General features: G+C 38.3%; 1 long non-coding RNA gene across 1 annotated transcript in view; it reads left to right on the top strand.

Annotated features, from left to right (window-relative positions):
• The first annotated feature begins 16,543 nt into the window (after positions 1-16,543).
• The window catches only part of LOC308191516, a 26,087-nt gene continuing 22,337 nt past the window's right edge, over positions 16,544-20,293 (top strand). Inside the window, exon 1 of the long non-coding RNA XR_013948090.1 lies at positions 16,544-17,101. This is a non-coding gene — a long non-coding RNA (uncharacterized lncRNA). The remainder of the gene's footprint in view (positions 17,102-20,293) is intronic.

Below are 20,293 nucleotides of genomic sequence, written 5' to 3'. Positions count from 1 at the left end.
GCAGACAGGCATTCCCACCTGCAGCCTGTGTCCTCTAAAACAACAGTCCTTCCCACAGATCAAAGTCTTCTAATCTTGGTCACAGATGCATTACCTATGAAATAGTGCCCAGTGCAGTGGGTTGGAATGCACCTTTTTTAAATTGAAAAATTGGGACTTTAGACACATTATCAGGATATATGTGAAGCTATCAGGGAAAAAGTAAAGCATACAATTGAGAATAATTTTTAAGTCCTTCTTAAATGTGTGAATCCAAGATTCGATAGATAACCACAGAGCATCTGGGCTATATAATGCAAATTCAGTAAGTCTGGCCCTTTTAAAAAATATTAGATACACTGTTCATGCCCTGAACAGTCTCAGTGAGTATACACAATTCCATGCGAGGAGCTCACTATGACTGTGTGTAAATAGTGAATTTACAGCCCTGCCAGATATCATATCTAGAACTTGCACAGTTGTTCTCATGTACAAAAAAGGGTATCACAGGTCTAGAAATTCCAGATAAGATGAGCATTTCCTCTGAATCTTCCCAAGCTTTCTACATGAGAGAAGAAATAACATCCGTAAAAAAAAAAAAAAAAAAAAAAAAAAAAGGTACATCGACCCTGTTATTTTTTTATTATTATTTTAATTTCTTCAGGCCCCTGGACAGCCACAATTGATGGTTACCACACTGAAATGTGGTGGAATTACTCACATATTGGCAAGTGTTTGGGGGATTATTTGTCTGCTCTCAGATTAAACATTAGTGCCAATGGCACTAGATGTAATTAGCATTATTACAATAATGGCATCATCTCTTGTATTTTTTTTCCAGTCAGGACTTAGAAATTAGAAATATAATGATGTCATTCTGCATGAGAAGAGTGCTGGACCTGCAGTTTCACAGAACACTGCAAGCATCTTGCTAGTGCAAACAAAAAGAGCAACTCACCATAAAATTAAGGGAACAAACACTATCCATTCAACAGTGCGGAACCCAATGTTGTTCTTTATTATATTACTTAAAAGGGGCAGATTTACTCGGTCATAAATTAATAATTCAGGAGGTGTAAGAAGGCACAGCCAATTAGCTGCAGTAATTTGCATTTTTATGCTCCTTCATTAGTTTTCTAAGGTTCTTCTCTTCTATTATAGCAATGCAAATGCAATCTTCCAAAAGGTGAATAGCCAACCTGTTTTTTGTTTACATGGTAATAAAGCCTCTTCAATTATTGAAAAACCAAACAATTTAAGAATTTTTAAGACAAATCTTTGTTGCTACACTCTCTCTTCTTTATATTGGTTGTCAAGAAACATGCTTTTTCAATGTAATTTATTTCAACCTGTAAATGGAGAGTTTATCAGGTGGCTGATTTTCTGTGGTTCTTGAAATCATGCCTAACTTTAATCATGTGAGTTATCCCATGAAGGGAGGTATTAAAATTCTTTCTTAACTTAGGGGTTGACAAATAATTCCATGTGTGATAGCTTTGTTCACAGTGTGGGATCCCTTTAGCCTTGTGCAGAAATAAAGAGAGAAGGTTTTAATGTTTGAATTTTACTTTGAGAACAACATTACCAAGAAAGGCAGGGATGCTCCCCCATGTCCCAGTCATCTGCTGGTGACTGTACCTCCAGGATCCGCCTACTCCAGGGATCTCCCTCTCGGTCACTACTATCTATGGGCACAGCCTTGCTGAAATGGATGTCTTTAGCTTCTGAGAAATACTCCTGAGGCCAGAGAGGTTAAAGTTAAAAGCATTTACTGCAGGCATGACTACAGCCTTGGTCACCAGAGTACTACGGACCAGCTGTACTTGCTTCATTTCTGTCTTCCCATGCAGGGCACCAGCAAGTCCCACTGGCTTCTCTGAGAGTTGCTCCTAACCTGCAGCTGGCCTGACACGTACTTATTTTTCCATTTTTACTCTGGTATTTTCCTTTCTAAATGCTTTCCATGTGAGGCCATTTCATTTTATTTTTATAATTATTTTATTTTTAATACAGCCCCTCATTCCAGATGTAGATAGTACATACACACACTCAGGCATACATATAAGCAAAATAATGCTGAGGCTGCACCTTTATATAAATGTCTCTGAGACAGAATGCAAACCAAAAGAACACTACAGACATTTCAGAGGGCCAGTGGGGATTAATAAAAATATATATATACTTTTTTTAAAAAAAAGAATTAATCAAAGATATGTTTTCTGAGGCAACCTCTAAAAAGACTTGGTTCACCCAGCTGCCAACAATGGTACCAGACAGATGAAGAAGACATAGGAACACTGCCCTTCTCTGCTCACCTCTGTGGGAAAAGCACAGAATGAATGAGCAACTGTAAGAGCAGTAGGGTGTGTCAGTGTGCTTTAAAAATCTTGCTTCTTTTTTATTTTTAATTCTTCATGGAGGCTGCTTGAGGAGGTGGGGCTCTGAATCACTCCAAGCTGTAAGGGGAGGCTGGAAGAGGAATGGACAGCTGAATCAGCTATAAGAGCAGTGACTCAACGGCAAGCAAAATTATGCCAGCAGGTATAGCAAGGTGAAACAGGTGCCAGCAGGTGCAGTGACAAAGAAGAAACAAAATGGCTTGAGTTAATAAGTACCAATAACTGGAGTTGAACAAAAATAAAAAACTTTGAACAAATAAAGGCACCTTCTAGAGTTAAACTCTAGAGGTGTATTAAATTACTCTTTTCCCTTCGTGAATGGACAGAAATGTGGAGCTCTGTATATGCTTCTTCAGAGACTGAAGTACAGCTTTGGTAATTTACATGAATTTCTCTTATGTCAATCAGAAAAATCAGTCTTTTATTACATTGTGAAGAATGAGTTTATTTCAGAGCTTACATGTCTGATAATTAGCTTATACATTAAAATTATTTGCAAAGCACATTTTTTAAGAATGATATTAAGTACTTGTTCCATATCATCTCAACAGAGTAATATGCCCACTCCACATTTTTGGCTGAAAAATGTTAGAAGGGATCTGTTGATCATCTAATGTGACTCTTTCCATCCCACATCTACAGGAAAAGCCTGTATTAGTTTCTGTATCAAGACCAATACCACAACTAGACCAGACTGGAAGCTGGTCTTGATTTCAGATTTTCTGTTCAGAGAAAGTCCACTGCTGTCATGGATAAGTTTTTCCAGTGGTCAGTTCCCTTGGCTGTTGTATGTTACTTCAAGCCTAAATTTCTCTAATTCCAGGCAATGGATTTTGCTAATCTTTTTCAAGGAAATTAAAGATGTCTTGATACCATTTTTCTGTTCTTTAGTAAGTTAAAATATTTGAACTTTAATTCCTCATTTTCAGTGTATTTTCCAATTCTTTATGCATGTCTATTGTCCCCTTCAGAACCTTAAAAAAAAAAGGGGGGGGGGGGGGTTGTTTTTGATTGTTTTTGTTGTTGTTGCTTTTGTTTGTTTTCAATGAAAAATAAAACACTTTAGGACAGAGTACTGATAGCAGTGATGAAACAGCAATGGCAGGCTGGCAACCAGCAGAGGGGAAGCCAGACCTTGCCAAGGAGCTATGGCCTCTAGCACCTTCCCTTTCCCCTCACAGCAAATCTGCACCTGCGTAATACAAGCTTTCCCACTTTAATTCCTATTCTCCTAATTACAGTCCAATGATCTTTTTAGCACTTTGGCTGTGGTGCACAGCAGGAGCTCCATGTGTATCTGATTATCCATCACAAAATCAAATCCTTTTCAGTCCCTATTTCCCAGCATGGAGTCTCTTCTATCCTACAAGCATTTTCCTCACTGCATGGACTTCCAAAAAACCATCTTGTTCCCTTTTCTCAAGAAATTCAGATTGCTCTGTGTCACTCCCCAGCCTCATTTATCATATAATTCTCTACCAGTCTTACTGGTATAAGAAAATTTATTGACAAAATGTTGCTTTCTTTTCTCATTAATAAAGCTGCTAAATAATGTAAGAGGGAAAGCTCACCTGGAACAAACCCTCAACATGATTGTTTCTTATTTACAACTACAAGAGCTATTAGTTTTTAATTAATTTCATTACATTAGCAATATTATCTGTTTTCAAAAGAATTTGCAATTTCATCAAATGGTATCAAATTAGTCTGACAAAACTTATTTTTGAGAAGCCTGTGTAGAAGATTTACATTAGTTGTGTTTGATCAATCTTAAACTGATAGGCCCTTAATTTCCTGGGTTAGGTCTGCTATCATTTTAAAATATTGGCACTACATTAGATTTTTCCAAGTTCCTTGAAACTTCCCTGGTTTCAGGACTTTAGTCATCAATGCTAAATGCCCATGGGGGTCTTTTCTAGTTCTTTTAAAACTATCAGATGCAAATTAATTAGACATGCAGATTTAAAAATGTCTAACTTCAATAAACTGCTGTGTAACTGGTTAAAATTAAAAGATTACATCATCATATCATATGACTATACCATCTGGCTTTCCCCAAGTGCAGACACAAAGTGACTGAGATTCAGCTTTCCGTGAATCCTTTCCAGTTCCGCTGTCGTCATACAGCTACAGAACAATCATATTATTGGGATTCCCGGTACAACAGAAGCCCTTTGGCTAACTTTTCATTCTTAAATCTGTTAACCATAGATTTTGTCCGTAACAATTTGCTTCCACTACTTTCTAACATTTCCAAGACAGTTAATATTATGACTTCTCCAGCTTTTTCCCCACTTTTCATTATGATTTATAGATGCTTTTACTGTACTTTGACCCATAGCATTCTTTCCTTAAGTCACTGCGACAACATCATTCTGAAAGATGTAATTTGGACATCTAGTAAAATGCTATTCAACAATGGACAATTACTGTTCTCATTTTTGTTTACATTTTCTCCAGTTGATTGTCTCAAAATTATTTTCAGCTTCTTAAATTGTCCTTTTCAAAACTCCCAAGAATATGTATTTTTGGCAGAACTCACAATAAAATGTGATCAAGATAAAATCAGTTTCATCTAAGTAGCCACTATTTTTTTAGTTCTGTACTTAACTCTTCACAAGGTCCCATTTACAGTTCTGTCCCACTAGATACAATTGCTGTTTATATAGGCAATGGTTATGCATCATTTTAATAAAGTGATAGGTGCCTAAAATTCAGCAGCCAATGTCGCATATCTTTCAAACTGATGTCAATGCAAAAAATTATTGGTTCTTTCTACATACTGTAGCTCGATGGTTGTACAGCCCGTGGCATTATTCTCTGGTGTGTTGGAACATTTCTAGCAGACCAAACCTAGCAATCTATCTTATGCTTTATCAATGTAACTTTGATCCTACAGAATCCTTCTGGTTTTCATCAATAGGCAGTAATGTGGACTTGGGCAAGGCCATTTTAATACAGTGTCTCTCTTACGACTGCGTTTTTCGTTCAGTCTTTTTGAAAGAGACTGTTGCAGCCAATAATTTTAAAAATATGAGCATGGGAATCCTCCTACTTGTTTTCAGAAGCCCTAGCTTTATGCATATAAATGAGAAATTTCCACTCTGAATGAGGCACATATCGAATGAAATAATACACAAATTAGAATAAATGAAGTTGCAATTAAGCTACATTACCAACCATTTTACATTTAACTGCTGTGGTTAAATTGACTGTAGACAAGGTCAGATGACAGGCCAGGTAACTTAACTGAAGGCATTGTGAAAAAGAATATATTCCATATTTTTCCTCTGCGCTTGATTTTCTTTCAATCATTCTACCGGTTATAATGAGTATGAAGTATGACTGAGTCTAGACAAATGTGTTAAGGGCTTCTATTAGTAAATTTCTTGGTACAGCTGTCATTATTTTTTTAGGTTGCTATGGAGACTTACTAGTTTGAGGCATCACTGTTTCGATGATTTTCCATGGCAATACTGCTTTGGCTCCAGTGCACACCCCAAAACAACCATGAATGTCCTCCAGGATAATTTATCTCTAGTTCAACATACTAAAGTATCTACACAGTTGCCTAGAATATGGTAGTAAGCAATCAGACCTGCTAAAAGATTGAGGTGATGACCTACTTGGTAAAGCTACTGTTAGGGAGAATTAGTTTAATAATTGGAATTTTAGTAAAAAATAGGTAAAAATACATAGGTGAGAGAAAGTAGAAAAAGCAGAGTATTTTGTCAAAAGATTTTTTTTTACGTCTTCACATAATTTATATTTTAAATCTCAAAACCAGAACGTCCCTGGCAAATATTAGACTTCTTGAAAGTTAAAATATTCAGTTCTGTCGGGTTTCTTCTTTTCCTCTTCATGCTCAAACAGAAATAACTATTTTCTTTTTCCCTTTTAGATAATTGTTGCTTTGTAGAATTGTGGAAGGAATACATTTTAAAAATTGCATAGCCCAGTGACAAATGTGTCAAACTGCAAAAATCATAAACCACCTTTACATGGTCAAAGCGTATAGCTATAATATGATGAATGAAAATCTCACAGTGCAGCCATGTAAAATATTCTCTTCAGAATCGAAAAACACCCTGGGCCTGATATGCCTTTTAGCTGGTGCACAGAGATATAAACAGACAGAAGTAACTGGTCTTACTCCAGTGGAAGAAGAGTGCAGGAACTCGCCCCAAACTGGGAGCAAGGTGGTCCCTGTGGTCCCTGCCCCCAAAAAGTCTCAGGGGAAAACTTAAGTGATTTTCACTGCTGTTCCTGCTCCTGCCTTTTGTTACAGCCTCCATCCCTGTCTCCTCTTTTTACATTGTAGCTTGAGTGACATTTTATTAGAAGAAGCAATATCAGCCAGAATCTGCAGGATGAACAGCCACCCAATGCAGGCTTCTAGAGACAAAAAAAAAAAAAAAAAAAAAAAAAAAAAAAAAAAAAAAAAGTGGAGAGCAGTTCAAGTGAAAACCAACAGGAAACCTAATCAAAGGAATTGTTGATACAGTGCTTCAGACTGTTGAGGTCAGGGATCTGAAGATCTGATTCATTATATAAGAAGGCCAAATAATAATTACTTGCATTGAGGAAGAGAGGACTTCTTTGACCAATCATCCCCGTGACTTCCACTCTCTTGGTGAGCTGGAGAAGTGCAGATGTCCTCACACCCTCCTGCAGCACTCCAATGGGGCTCTGAGGAAGCAACAACCATCCCACTCCTCTTGTTCCCCAGTGTGGCTAACATCCACGTGCCTGGCTTGCTTTACTGCAGCTCACAGGTAGCTCAGGGCTACAGCTGAATATTTGGCATAAGGGTATTTTTTCTTTGCTAGTTTAGTGAACTCTGTTGATGAAGGAAAAACAAGCAGTAACAGCAACTAAAAACCACAACTTTCTGTTTTTTTCTTAATAAGTTTACTTCACTGTTATTTGGAGGATGCACCAATAGGCATCTGCAGTTTTTCAGATATGCCCTGCCTTTTTTTTTCATAATGTTGCAAAATGTGAGTTGATTTTGTCTGCATGTGTTTCATTTATATTGCCAATATATTTTCCATTAACTTACTTCTTTGAAAGAACACACAGACCCCATGATGCTCATCTGAGAACTTCTTTTCTATAAAATTCACTCACAGTATGTATAACTTTGAGTCTTCACCTCATCAACTGCCATTCTTGCTGGGAGGAAAAAAAAAAAAGTTTCTCTTCAAACAACCTGGACGTTCTGTGCGCGAGAGATACTGGTTTACGGTGAGCCTATGTTGGGCTGCAAGTCTCTGAGAAGGTTTTGAACTAGTGACTAACCAACTGAGTGGCCAAACCATGGTGCTATGGATGGATATATGTAAGTTAATTAAACTCTGTGACAAGGAAACAGAATAGCACCTGCATTATAAACATGTGGGAATGTCTTATCAGCATATGACATATGGCTTCATTTTCTTCAAAAACAAGTTTACATGGAATATCTTTATTGCAATTCAAGAAGGTAAAGACATGAGACCACAGCTGCTGGTATAAATGGGCACTGTACAAAATATATGGACTAGTACACTCTATTTTCCCTGATACAGAACATGTTGACAGCATACAGTGGAACATGTAATGAAATAAATCAGTGCAGTATGATATTATAGATCTAATAACTAATATGGAAATTCTAATATGGAAATCAAAATGAGTGAACTGTGTGAGACCAAGGGTTCATCTAGCTTACTAGTCTAAACCATTCCCTCAACATTCATAAAACCTCCCTCTAAACCAATATTCTCCCAATAGAAACTAGTGATAATGTGGGGAAAAAAAAAAAAAAAAAAAAGCATAGTTATGGTGGGTAAGATGGTAATTACAAAGACTTGAAAAAAATATCTAGCTTTCTGATGAATTTCTTCCTAGCCTAGAGTAGTAAAAGCATGGTACTTACAAAAGGACTGCACTTAGATTTGGGAGAAAGTGCATTCATGGTATCTATCAAAACTTTCAGAAGGAAAACTCCCAGAAACTGAGACACTAACATTTGTTTCTGTCCAGTAGTAAAAAATAAATAAATTAATTAATTAAGTTAAATAAAAATTCATATTTTGCAAGGGAATTTGTAATAAGTCTTGTGTCTCTGAATTCCCACCAGCAAGTCTGAGAAAGCTGTGGAAAGGATGCTCATACAGAACTTATCAGAGGCTAAGAACCGTTGCAGACTAACTGCACCCAAACGATCGATCCCTATTGTCACAGGCAGACTCTCCTCCCAGAGACTGATACGTGTCCCAAAATGTGATGGGCATAAATTGAAAGAGATTAATCAGAATGAAACAGAAAGCTCAATGACACTTCTGTGCAAAGGGAAATGCACCTCTAAGGCTTAATCAATCAGAGCTGAGTGCGATTAAAAGCCATGAAGAAATGACTAAAACTCGGGGGTAGCAGTATGTGAGGGAAGGTACAGCACTTGCACATCCTGACTTTTGACTGTATAATTGTAAGTTTTCAGAGTAAGTTGCAGAAGTTCAGGTACCAACACTGTGGCTATCAACAAGGAGTAAAATTAGGAGCAATGAAGAAAAGATGAGCAGCTGCCATGGTTCATTCTCAAGAACTTTATCTACTGAATATGTGGGATGGGGTTTCACTACAGTCACCTCGGGAGACACCCGAGTGCCAGCCAGACAAGGGTGGACCTGCGATCCCTGTGCCTTCTAGCAGCTGACCTGTACAGAGAACAAAAGGCTGCCGCTGACTGACAGCCAAAATGAGACATCAATCACAATAAATTGTGCAGATCTTCAATCCTCCCCTTTCTTACAGGAAAAAATGAACAAAATTAACATGAAATTACTAAAACTCCACTGAGATGAACAGAATAGTTCCAACCTCATTAAAACTGTTCAGAAAGCGGGGCTTTTTGCCATGTGACATCTTCATGTGAAACAATTGACATTTTCTCTTATGTCAATCTTTTGTTCCATTTTGGTATTTTTCATAAGAAAATCTTTACACAAAAATCAGTATAAAAGATAAATTAAAAAAAAATGGTTTCTGAAAACCCAAACAGGCTTCTTTTTTGAAAACATTTTATATTGTTTTTCACTAAAAAGAAATAATCCTTTTAAATTGTTGTCATGAGAAACTTTTAAGCAGATTCCCCTCTATTTCAGAATCTGTACAAAAGCTCTAAAATCCTTCTGTAGCAGTTACACTTGGTGTAAGTTTATTTTAGATTCTCTTCACAGCAAAAACAGATGGTGAAATACAGATTTCTTTTAAATAAAAGGTGTTAAAGGTGATAATGCAGGTAGGCATCTAATGAGACTTTCAAAGGCATCAAGCTACAGGACTTCCAATGACAAGAGAAAGATCCTTCTATTCCATCCATATTTCAGTTCCAGGTAACCTTTGATATTGGACCTGAAACAGTGATGCTGAGTTGTTTGTGTTGTTCTGCCTCTTGTGCCCACCCCAGGTGCTTTGCAGCATCTACCTCTGAGGAAAGCCCTGGGGTAAGGTCCCCCTCAGGGAGCACTGGGGAGGTGCAGGGTGTCCCTTTCACAAGATGGGATGTGACACCAGTCCACCCATTCCTCCCTTCAACCCTGCAGCCACGCGGCCTCCGACAAGGGCTTTGCCAAGCAAACGTAGCTGTGAAGCGATTCTTGTTTGCAGCTCGCTGTTTCAGGGTGTTACTTCTTTTCCTCAAGTAGATGATCCTTAGACTATAAAAACCTGCTGTTTCTGCCAGCCAGTGTAAGAAATCCTTTAGTTCAAGTTGCAGGTGTCTGCGCAATAAAACTGAAAGCCTGGATCCAAACACAGCTGATGACTCACTTGGAAAGCTGCTACAGCCACACATAACAGCACTTGTAATAGCTGTCGACTTTTTTTTTTATAAAAAAAAAAAAAGAAAAAAAAACATTTTACGTGCAAAAATGAAAGCCTGTTCTCCTCCATTTAGGTTACTGAGCTCTCTTTTAACTGTTGTGTTTTCCCTAGTAGTAAATTTTATGTCTTTAAACTCTGAAGGTGAAAGACTAAGAAGTTATCCTTCAAGTCATCCCCTCACTCTTGCTAGGAATACCTATTAAATTAAATGCAAATATAATTCTTACAGTAGGTGTGCATTTGGTCTGTATTATGGTAATTATACTTGTGTACATCTGCCACCCAGTCAGCTCCCAATATAGCCCCACAGCTTCAATGGCTTTACACAGCTGTAATGAGAAAATAAATCATAGTTCTAATGAGAGTTCAAAACTCCGTAACAGAATTTGCTGGAAGAAATAGGAAAATAATTCAAACTGGAACAACTCTGGAATAAAAGAGAATATTTCAGTATGTATTGAAACATGACCTAAAAATGCCAGTAAAGCACTCTGCTTTTTCTATTATTTGAACTGCAAAAAGTCTCTGAACTCTAGAGTAAAAGTAAGTTTTCACTCCTGGTAAAATCGCAGCATGTAGATTTTTCAGTGCAGTATATTTTGTTACAGAACCTTATTCTTTAAATTGACGATTGTGTTTATAAAACAGCAGAACTGATTCTAGAAATGTTCAAAATCTCAACATTTGTCCTTTAAAGAGGAGTTCTCCAGAGAACAAATTAATCAATAGTCAATCTCTACAACCATCTCTTATCATTCTGGGTGGGGGTGTGTGTCCTAAAAAACATTAGAGCAGGATGTTTGTTAATCAGGTTGTTTCAGAGGGATATAGAGATGATTTATTTATTTTTTCTGTGTATAAAGTCACAGACAAAAACTGGACACATACATCACAAATTCACATTTATTGTGTATTTATTTCCCATTGGATTTGTTCTGAGATTCTGCATTAATAATAAATGGGTAAAAATAAGCACGTGACAACTGCAGAAGCTCTAGTTTTCCAATTGCTATTGTAAGGAGAACAATTGTCCAAGCTATGCACAGTTACCCTGGGAGTGAGAGCTCTGTTAGCATCTCTGCTCATGACGCCCTCCACATGTCATGATGGATGACTGGTTGGGGAATCACACCCTGCTGTTTGTTTGTTTTCTCTTGGAGATAGAAGGCGTGCTTGATATTGTTACGTTATCTCTGCAGCGTAGCTGGAAAGCAATTCCAAGCAGCAAGATAAATTAATTTTTTTAAAGATAGCACATTCCTTCACATGACATGCATAAGACAGGTCACATTCAAGCTTTGAGTCCTTTAGCTTATCAAAGCTACCTTTTAGTTATGATAAGCAAGACTTTAACTGCAGAATATGACAAATAGGCAGGGGAGACCACAATGCCTTCTTAAGAGTTTATACAATTGCAAGTATTAGCTTTACAGTATTGGCTTGGTTGTCATCATTTTGTCACGTGACACATGTGACAGGTCACTTATGCTTGTGCAAAGCACATAGGAAATACTACAGTCCAACCCTGAACTCAAGGAAAGAAACAGTTAAAGAAAGTATATGTGTCTGGTACTGTCCTAGAGGAAACCAAATAATCATACCAAAAATCATCCCAGAATGGCACTGTCCTCCTTCCTACTATAAGTCCTGTTGGTTCATCAGTAATTTCAAAGTATTGATATAACATAAACATGATAGTAATAATAAAAATGCATAGTATTCGGTACAGAGTATCCAATTAATGATATGTTTTGTGTCACTCCTTTAAACACGGTGGCTTACATTGGCACAGGCAAGCAGCAGTTTCAGGTGCACAAACAGCAATACATCTTGCAGGGGCTTTATTCCCAAAGTGCGAGCAGACAATATGCTTTGGACTAGGTTAGTATATCCATTCCAATGTATTTTCTTTTTCAATAGAGTTTTGGTTACATTTTGAGATTATCAAAAAGAAAAGAGGGACTGATTCCAAAGGCTCTCAGAAACCACAAGTTTAAGAAGCATAACGAACATATACATTGTTTGATATTCATTTAATAAAAATTTTGAGTGCGTGACAGAAACTTAGACTCCAAAAATCAACCTGAGGTCTTACGAATATCATGCCAAGAATGTGAAATCCATCCCTTGCTTAGGTATAGTTACAGCAAAGGAGTGTTTCAGAGAACAAAAGCAACTACCCACAAGCCAGCTGTGTACATGTTTATATCTCTAAAACAGCTGCTGCATTTGACCATGCCACCGAGAGAGAGTCTCGTCCTTTCCCACTGGCCACTATATTAAGTAGCTTGCTGTAATTGCTGCATAGCATTTGGCAGTTGCAGGCATGGTAGCAGTTAGCGTTAATAAAAGTAGAAACTGTTCTCACAGTTGAGTGTCTCACAGTCGCATGTGTGAAACAGATCACATTTAGTGTAGACAAAATGGACATCTACAGTATGGATGATCTGAGATAGATTATGATAAAACAAATATGTTCAGCTAAGCGTGCATCCATGTGACTGAAATACAGCATCGGAAGTTCAGTAATTATGTAGACAGAAAATATACAAGTATAATGATTACTAAAATCACTGCTGGTTTATTTTGCTTTCTATCAGAGCGTGGTGTTGCAGTAATAAAAATTAATAACTTTGAGGGCCTGTTTTAATTTAAGCATGAATTTCTTACCACGTGAAAAATAATGTGGCTGATTAGATATATTTTTCTTTATACCTTCATGTGTAGGGAGGGAATGAGTCAGAGAGCCGGTATATAGCTCTATCTGTACCTGTCTATTCCCAAAATATCACAACAAATATTTAAGGATCTTTTCAAGTGACGGAACTAAAGGTCAGGGTCATAGCAAAGGGCAGTTTGTGGAGGAGGGGATTAGTATTTCTCTAAGTGATTTCTTCTTCCATCTATTTTTTGTATCCTCAACAAACAGGCCTCTCTAATTTCAAACACATTTTTTGAATTCTGCAGAGAAGTCAGTTCTAAAAAGGTATCATCCAAAATAAATGTTTTTCTTGGCTCATGCATCAGCTATCCTATTTTCTTTTCTAGTATAGATATGGGTGGGAGAAGGCATATGTGTGTGTATATTGTGTATATACACAAATATCAGTGTATTCTCTATTTAGCGTTCTCTACTCATACGTTACTTATGCAAAGATATTGACTCGAAAGCTTTGCTACTAAGAATTCTTTACTCTCTCATTGAAAAAATAATTATTTCATAGATTGATTAGATTAGCATTCATCTGTCTTCTCTGGCTAGCAGGCTAATGCCAGAAGAAAGTTCCAGGTGCTCAGCAACCTTTGCAAAACAGACGTTTATTTTATACATCCATATAAAGGTCAATTCTACAGTATTCACCCCCCCACCCCCCCCCAAACACACACACTGAACCCTCCTCTTTTAAGCAGCTGTAAGATGTGGGCTAGGTCTACATGAATCTCTGAATTCATATAGATTGCATTCACTTTTCATTTATTTCTAGAGATTGCTTTTAGATTAGAAATCCGTGAAGGGCTTTGTGGAAGGTTGACCCTTCCTCCCTCACCTTCTGCCTTGTCACCACCCAGCAATAAACAGCTGTTTCTAAGAACAAACTAAACCCAATATTTTCTAAAGATTGTAATATAGAATGCTCATTTCGATTTTTCTTCCCATTTGTGTTTTGGCAAGCAGTTTTCCAGGTTTCAGATTAAATTCCTCAGTAAATTGTTTTCTCTCTCTCAAAATGTGTGGCCAAAACTAAAAAGCATAAAGAACCTGATTCTCAATAGCTTTTCCATTCAGGTCCTCACCTACCATTTTGCAGAGCAAAGATAGACAAGGAAAACAAAGGCACTGATTTGACAGCAAATCACAGACGTCTAATACAGGTAAAATTTATTCCCACTCAAGCTGCCGCAGATGGCACCAAATTCTTCTCTCCCTACGTATGATATATAAAGTTCAGTAAAGGCACTTGACCTCTCTAGCCTGCAGAAAGAGAGAAAAGAAGATTCCAACTCTGAGTGTCTGAGAGGGAGAAAGAATATGGGTTTCTCATGCTTTTAACCCAGCCAGTTAAACTAGAAGAGGAAGAAAGGGAGAACACTACTTAGGGATGAAGATGAAGGAAAGAGAGTTTTATATACTTGCTGTGGTGTGTATTTTGAGTAACCTGTATGAAGACATACAGGAATTTTACAATTGGTCTCACTGCTTCTGTACCTCAAATAGCCATTTGCCTAACGGAAGACTTCTGCTCTAGTCTTCTTTGCTTGGGCCTCATTATAATACATTGTGTTTTTTTCAAGTTACATTAATAATAAATAATTCTGATTAAATTGGATGGTAAAATAGAAAACTGATGATAGGATGTCAAGGAAATGATGAAAGAAGAAAAATGTTTTAGGTTTTTGTGAGAGGCAGAGAGCAAGCAGGCAAGTGTGTATTCATTCATGGGAAAATGATCAGCCTTAGTGAATACCTGAATGAGGGGAAACCAATACACCCTGACCTGAGACCTTGCAGCATATCTGTGGGGGTGCCAGTATCATTAGCTTGTGTTGCTGTGTTGTTATCAATTCAGATACATTCTCATTACTATACATTCACCTGCCTCTAGCTTTCAGTAAGATAATAAAATGGATAAGTCTATGACTCCTACATTTATTTTTCCCCCTAGTAGACCATTCTCACTCCTGCTTCAGATCATCAGATTTTATAGGTTTCACTAGCGGTGGAATGAATTGAAAGTAGCTCCATTAAAATTGGACAAGGCACTAGGGAAGGAACCAGGTGATAAAACAACAGGTCACCAGAGTTCACCTGGCATTTGGATCAGATCAGCCCCCAGTCTTGGGAAGCTGCATGGGGCAGTAGGAAAGTAAAAGTACATGAGGTGAGATGATAGCCATGGTCTGAGGAGGCTGCATACCACAGCACTGGCCGCTCTTGCCCCTATGGCCATCCCTGATGTGGTGACAGCCACAGTGCAGAGGGCAAACACTGCCCCAGTCCATGCTTGATGCTCCCAGATGGCTCCATGCATGCTGGCAGTCTCTGGTGGCTGCTCACCTCTGCCAGGGTCCGTGTTTGTGCATAAACAAAGCCTAGGCTTGAGAAAAAGCACAGACTACAGCACAGTAATGGGAATTTGCTCCTGAATTGATGAAAAAAAAAAAAAAAAAAAAGTAAGAGTTCTGGACTTTCTCTCACCTATAGCAAATATGTATGAGAGTTTTTGGAGAGGGCTGGGAGGGTAACTATAATGAGGTAGAAGTCAGTTCTGGAAATGAGTTTCTATGCACTTTGGCTGGTTTTCAAAGGATCCAATCATTTTAATACTGTAGGTATTAAACTGTCCTGTTAATGACGTGTTAAGGCAGTCATGGATTTACCAGAGGTTCTATGGAGATCAAGGCTACGTCTTCTCCACTGGACACACAAAGTCTTGGACAGACATCATTTAGTTATACTTTAAATCTAGGAAAATATAATTGCTTACTAGAACTGAGTGAAATATTAACATCAATTGTCCTTTTCTTGTACATGATTTTTTTTTTTCCCACCAGAAAGATGACTATAGGAATCTTTCCCTGTAAATTTTTATCATCTTTTCAGCTTCAGGTTTTTCATCTTTGGCTGCCATGGTGTACTAGCCTATATTGATTCTGGTTATACAATTCTCCATGGCCAAGAGATATAGCCAGGGACACTGACTCATTTTTTTCGGAAGGATTAGCCTTTGTAGATGTGGTTTTAGCCAATTGGAAAAATAAAGCTTAAAGCCTACTTGTCAGTCACAAACTTCGCTTTTCCACAGAAAGATGGGATGGGTTTGAGCTTTTGAGTCTGCAGCAACACCAGCAATAATCTATTGAAGGCAAGAGACCTGTATTGCTCCTCAAATGCTTTAGGAAAACAAACAACAACAAAAACAAACAACAGTAAATGATCTGGTTTTGGTGAAATGACAGATCACAGGCTATCAATGATCCTCTACAGATACTAGAGAATCACATGGATACACATTGAATCAAATGTGGAAAAGTAAGATGGATTTATCTTTATGGGTTAAGTTCTCAGTAACTGTGAGTATGGCTAGTTGAATTGTACTCCCAAACATGAAATCTGCCTACGCTAGTTCTTAGGTTAGCAGGATTTTAATTTACCTTGCAACATTGAGAGACAGATTCTCAACAATGGCAAGTCTTCTCTCCTTGTGTAAAAACAGGCCACCAGCATATGGGGGAAGGCGCAGTTTCTCACATGCATGGTTTCAAACTGGCATTTTGGAGGGTTGTGTCCTAGTCCCAGGTGTATTCCTGCTTTGCTGTGTAACCATGGAGAAGGCATTTCCTTGTCTTCTACCACAGCTGCCCCCTCAGAAAAAAATATGGATAATAATGTCAGCCTGCTTTGGGAAGAACTTTGAAATCTACGGGTGGTGAGCATTGTGCAAGAACGGGGTATTACTGGTAATTTATTTATTTATTATTCAGTTGTGTGGATACTGGTCCACTTTATCTACTGCTGCATCACAGCAGTGATAATAATAAACATTACACTCTTGGCAGCTAAAGTACTTCTCTTGTGTTCAGTGCCCAACCTCTCGTTCCAAGTCCCCAATCTCCTGCATTTGACAGGTGGAAGATCCATTGCAGATTCCTGCCGTAACTCCAGAGATGGAACCTGCCTGTGTAAGTCCTGCCCACACAAATCCTCCACCTCCTCTGGCCTGGGTGCCTCCTTTCCCCTTCCTGACATTCATTACATGACATGAGCATGTCAGGAGAAGACGCGCTCCTCTGCAGTGCCACCTGGTAAGGGGAGTGCCAAACCCCAGAGCACCACCTGCACCCTACCAGCTGAGGTAAGGACATCTTCCTCCTACTTCTTCACATTCTCCATTGAAGGTTGACACGGCTTGGAAAAAAATACAGTAGCAAAACATCAATGCATTTTCATCTCTGGAAGCATGACATTCAATAAGGCTGTGCATGACTTCAAGCCACTGATAGCAAATTGAGTGAATGTTGGTTTGCACAGATATCCAAGCAAGCAGTCAGTGTATCAGACATGGCTCTCCATCCCATAAGAAAATATTTTCAAAGAAGGAGCACTCTCCAGTCATATACAATTCACTACGATAGCTGAATTAAAGAGGATGGTTTGTGTATGTGGATAAAATTCTATGTGTGTGATTTGGGCGGGGGAAGAGGGGTGCAGCAATCCCAAAGATGACCACCTCATTAACTTTTGAGAAACCTTGAAATTTTAGGATGGAGCTTATCTGTTTTAGTAGGGAAAAAATACTAAATTATTCACAGGGTAATGCCCTGAAATTCCCATGGAAAATAATACTTTGAGGGCTCAAAACCTATGTAAGAATTGGTGGCAGTTTCATTAGGCTTTTCCCCAAAGTTTGGTCTCCCTTTTTAAATACTAGCATTCATATGATAGAGTTCACTCACTACCAATGGGAGATTAATTAAAGTTCTCATCTAAAAATTAAATCTTCCATCACGTCATTATAAATTCCTGAGCCTCCTCCTTTCCCTTTTCTTGTAATCTTTTTTTTTTCCTCTACATCACCACTGCCTTCAGAACTGCCAGTTTACTAACCTAGTATTTACATTTTTTTGATCCATAATACATCATCACAACAGAGTTATTCTTGGTGGTAGGTCTGTGCTGCCCTCCTCCCTATTTATTTTTTTTTCATCAAAACAATTCTTTACCATAGCAACTTTTCTTGGCCACTGACCCATTACAATAACTTGTGAGCAGCAAACACTTGACAACACTGATCAGACCACACTGTCCCTGTGCCAAATTGAAAGGCAACTCCTCCCTGGAACAATAAATGCAGTTCCGAAGTTACAGGATGAAGCTGTTGCAGGTCTCTCAGAAAGCTCGTATTCTTTAGAAAGTTATTGAACGCTAAGAAGCCAGCTGTGCCAAAACTTTCGGAACTTCAGAAGTAACTCGAGGGAGCAACTCCTCCCTAAGCCTTTTAATTTATGATAGGAAGGGAAGAGCTATAAAAACTAACAAACTTTTTATAACACTGGTAAAGGGAAAAAAAGTGTTCAACTCAAATAAGTATCAGACACAGAACAAAAGGTGCCAAAAGTCATGCTGAAACAACTTCTTCTAACAATACTTAAGTCACTGCCAGTTTGACATTAGATTTTTGAGAATATGTGAAACTGTGAGGCAATCTTTTTTAATTAGGTTTGTTATTTTACCTATCTAATTGTAACTTTCTATTACAGTTTTTTAAAGTATCAGAATCCTATGTTTTCCTTCAAAAATTTCCTCCACAATTTAAAGCTCTACGTCCTACAACGTTCTAGTGAAGGAAATAACTACTTCAATGTTCACACTCACATGTTTTCATAGAGATAAGCTTTCTCAAAGTTAAACCACACCAAAGGGGCTTTGCTTGTTACTGAATGACTTGAAAATGGTCGAAAAAGTATTTATCAATTATATTTATCCTGTCACACTAAGAAATTGCACTGAAAGTCCCAATGAGCCATTTCATACTTCCAAATCAGCACATACAAAATAAATTTCAAACAGTTTTATAATAGAAAATTAATATTTTCTTATTTATTTTGGTCATGAAGGCCTTCATTATTCTCTGATCAACATCAATTTAAAGAAAAAGGTTTCCTCTGTGGTTGGTAGAGTTGGGTGAAGCTACAAAATATTCAAGAATGTAATATTTTAGTGCAGCCAACAATCCACAGAGGTTATTAAAAGTGAGAGATTTTGAAGCAGGAGTAACTACAATATAAGTATGATAAACAATATCACCATGTAAATATTAAAGCATCCCATAAGTGCTGTGGCCATAAAGTTCTTTTATTGGTATATTCCCAATGATGCCATTAATCGCTTAATTTTTTTGAAAATCACCATGTTGTTGTAATTCTTTCACGGTTCAGTTCCTAGCCTTCTTGCCAGAGATTTGTACTCAGAGATGTTGAAGAACGCAGCAGTGGCATATAAAGGGTCACACAGGTCATGTTTTTTGGAGAAACCTGTTACTGCTTATGTCCCTACCTGGGATATTTGCCCTCCCCAAAACCATGTGAAGCAAAGGGATATTCATCTCTGCTTCTGAATGTCTAAATGAGCCATTCCATTTCTGCTCTTTCCTGTCATTTACCAGCTACCTTTCATGAGCCCTTTCACAATGCTTTCAAAGACAGCTCCCTAATATTGGCTATCCACCTGGTCCAGGCAAATCTCTGGTTTCATCTTTACTCCCTTTGCTGAGATCCCCACCAAGATGTGTGAGAAAGTGTTTCTGTGGGGCTCGTCCTCAAATTCTCCAGGTCCCACCTGTCTACTTCATTTTCCCAACAGGGAGCATTACCATGAACATGACCTTTATTAGTTAGATTTTTTCTTCTGTGTAGGCTGTGAATCCACCTCTGCTGCTCCACTTGCATTATTACTGCCTATCCGCTCCTCTTTGGAAACCTACATCCTGTCCTACTGATGAAATGGAAGAGATTTCTCCTCCCTCCTCCTATCACAGGGGGAGTACATGTAGTTTAACCAAACTGGAATCAGAGTATTTTATTGATTTATTAATTGGATAATTAACTGGTAATTAGTGAACTATATATTCAGGATTGGGATCAGTAGTAAAAGAGATAAAGCAAAACTATATAGTTACAAAATGCTAATAAAGACCTGCAAGCTTCCAAACACCCTTTTTTGACTAATGTCAAGATGTCCCATTCCCCATTACACGCATACTTTGGGGGGGTGGGTTACAAGCACCCCTCTCCTGGGAGCCCCAGGTCCCCTCCTTGCAGGCCCCTCCAGAGGAGATGTGGGTGCTCTCAGCTCTCACTTCATGGCTAGCCATGTTGCTGCCTACAACCCACTATCGCACGCACCGATGGGAAAGCACCCAGGAGGGCAAAAACAGCCCTGAGCATGGGTCCCTGCTTGTTGCACCCCGTGCCGTCAGCCCCCAGCTGGGTGCAGGCTGCCCAAAGCCTGGATGGGGAGGCTGCGCTGCCTGGCCTGGACGGAGGTC

The sequence above is a fragment of the Anser brachyrhynchus genome, assembly GCF_964034855.1.
Source record: "Anser brachyrhynchus genome assembly, chromosome: 3".
In the NCBI taxonomy this organism is placed as follows: Eukaryota; Metazoa; Chordata; class Aves; order Anseriformes; family Anatidae; genus Anser; species Anser brachyrhynchus.
Note: the sequence above shows the minus strand (reverse complement) of the source record. Positions and strands in the feature narration are given on the sequence as shown.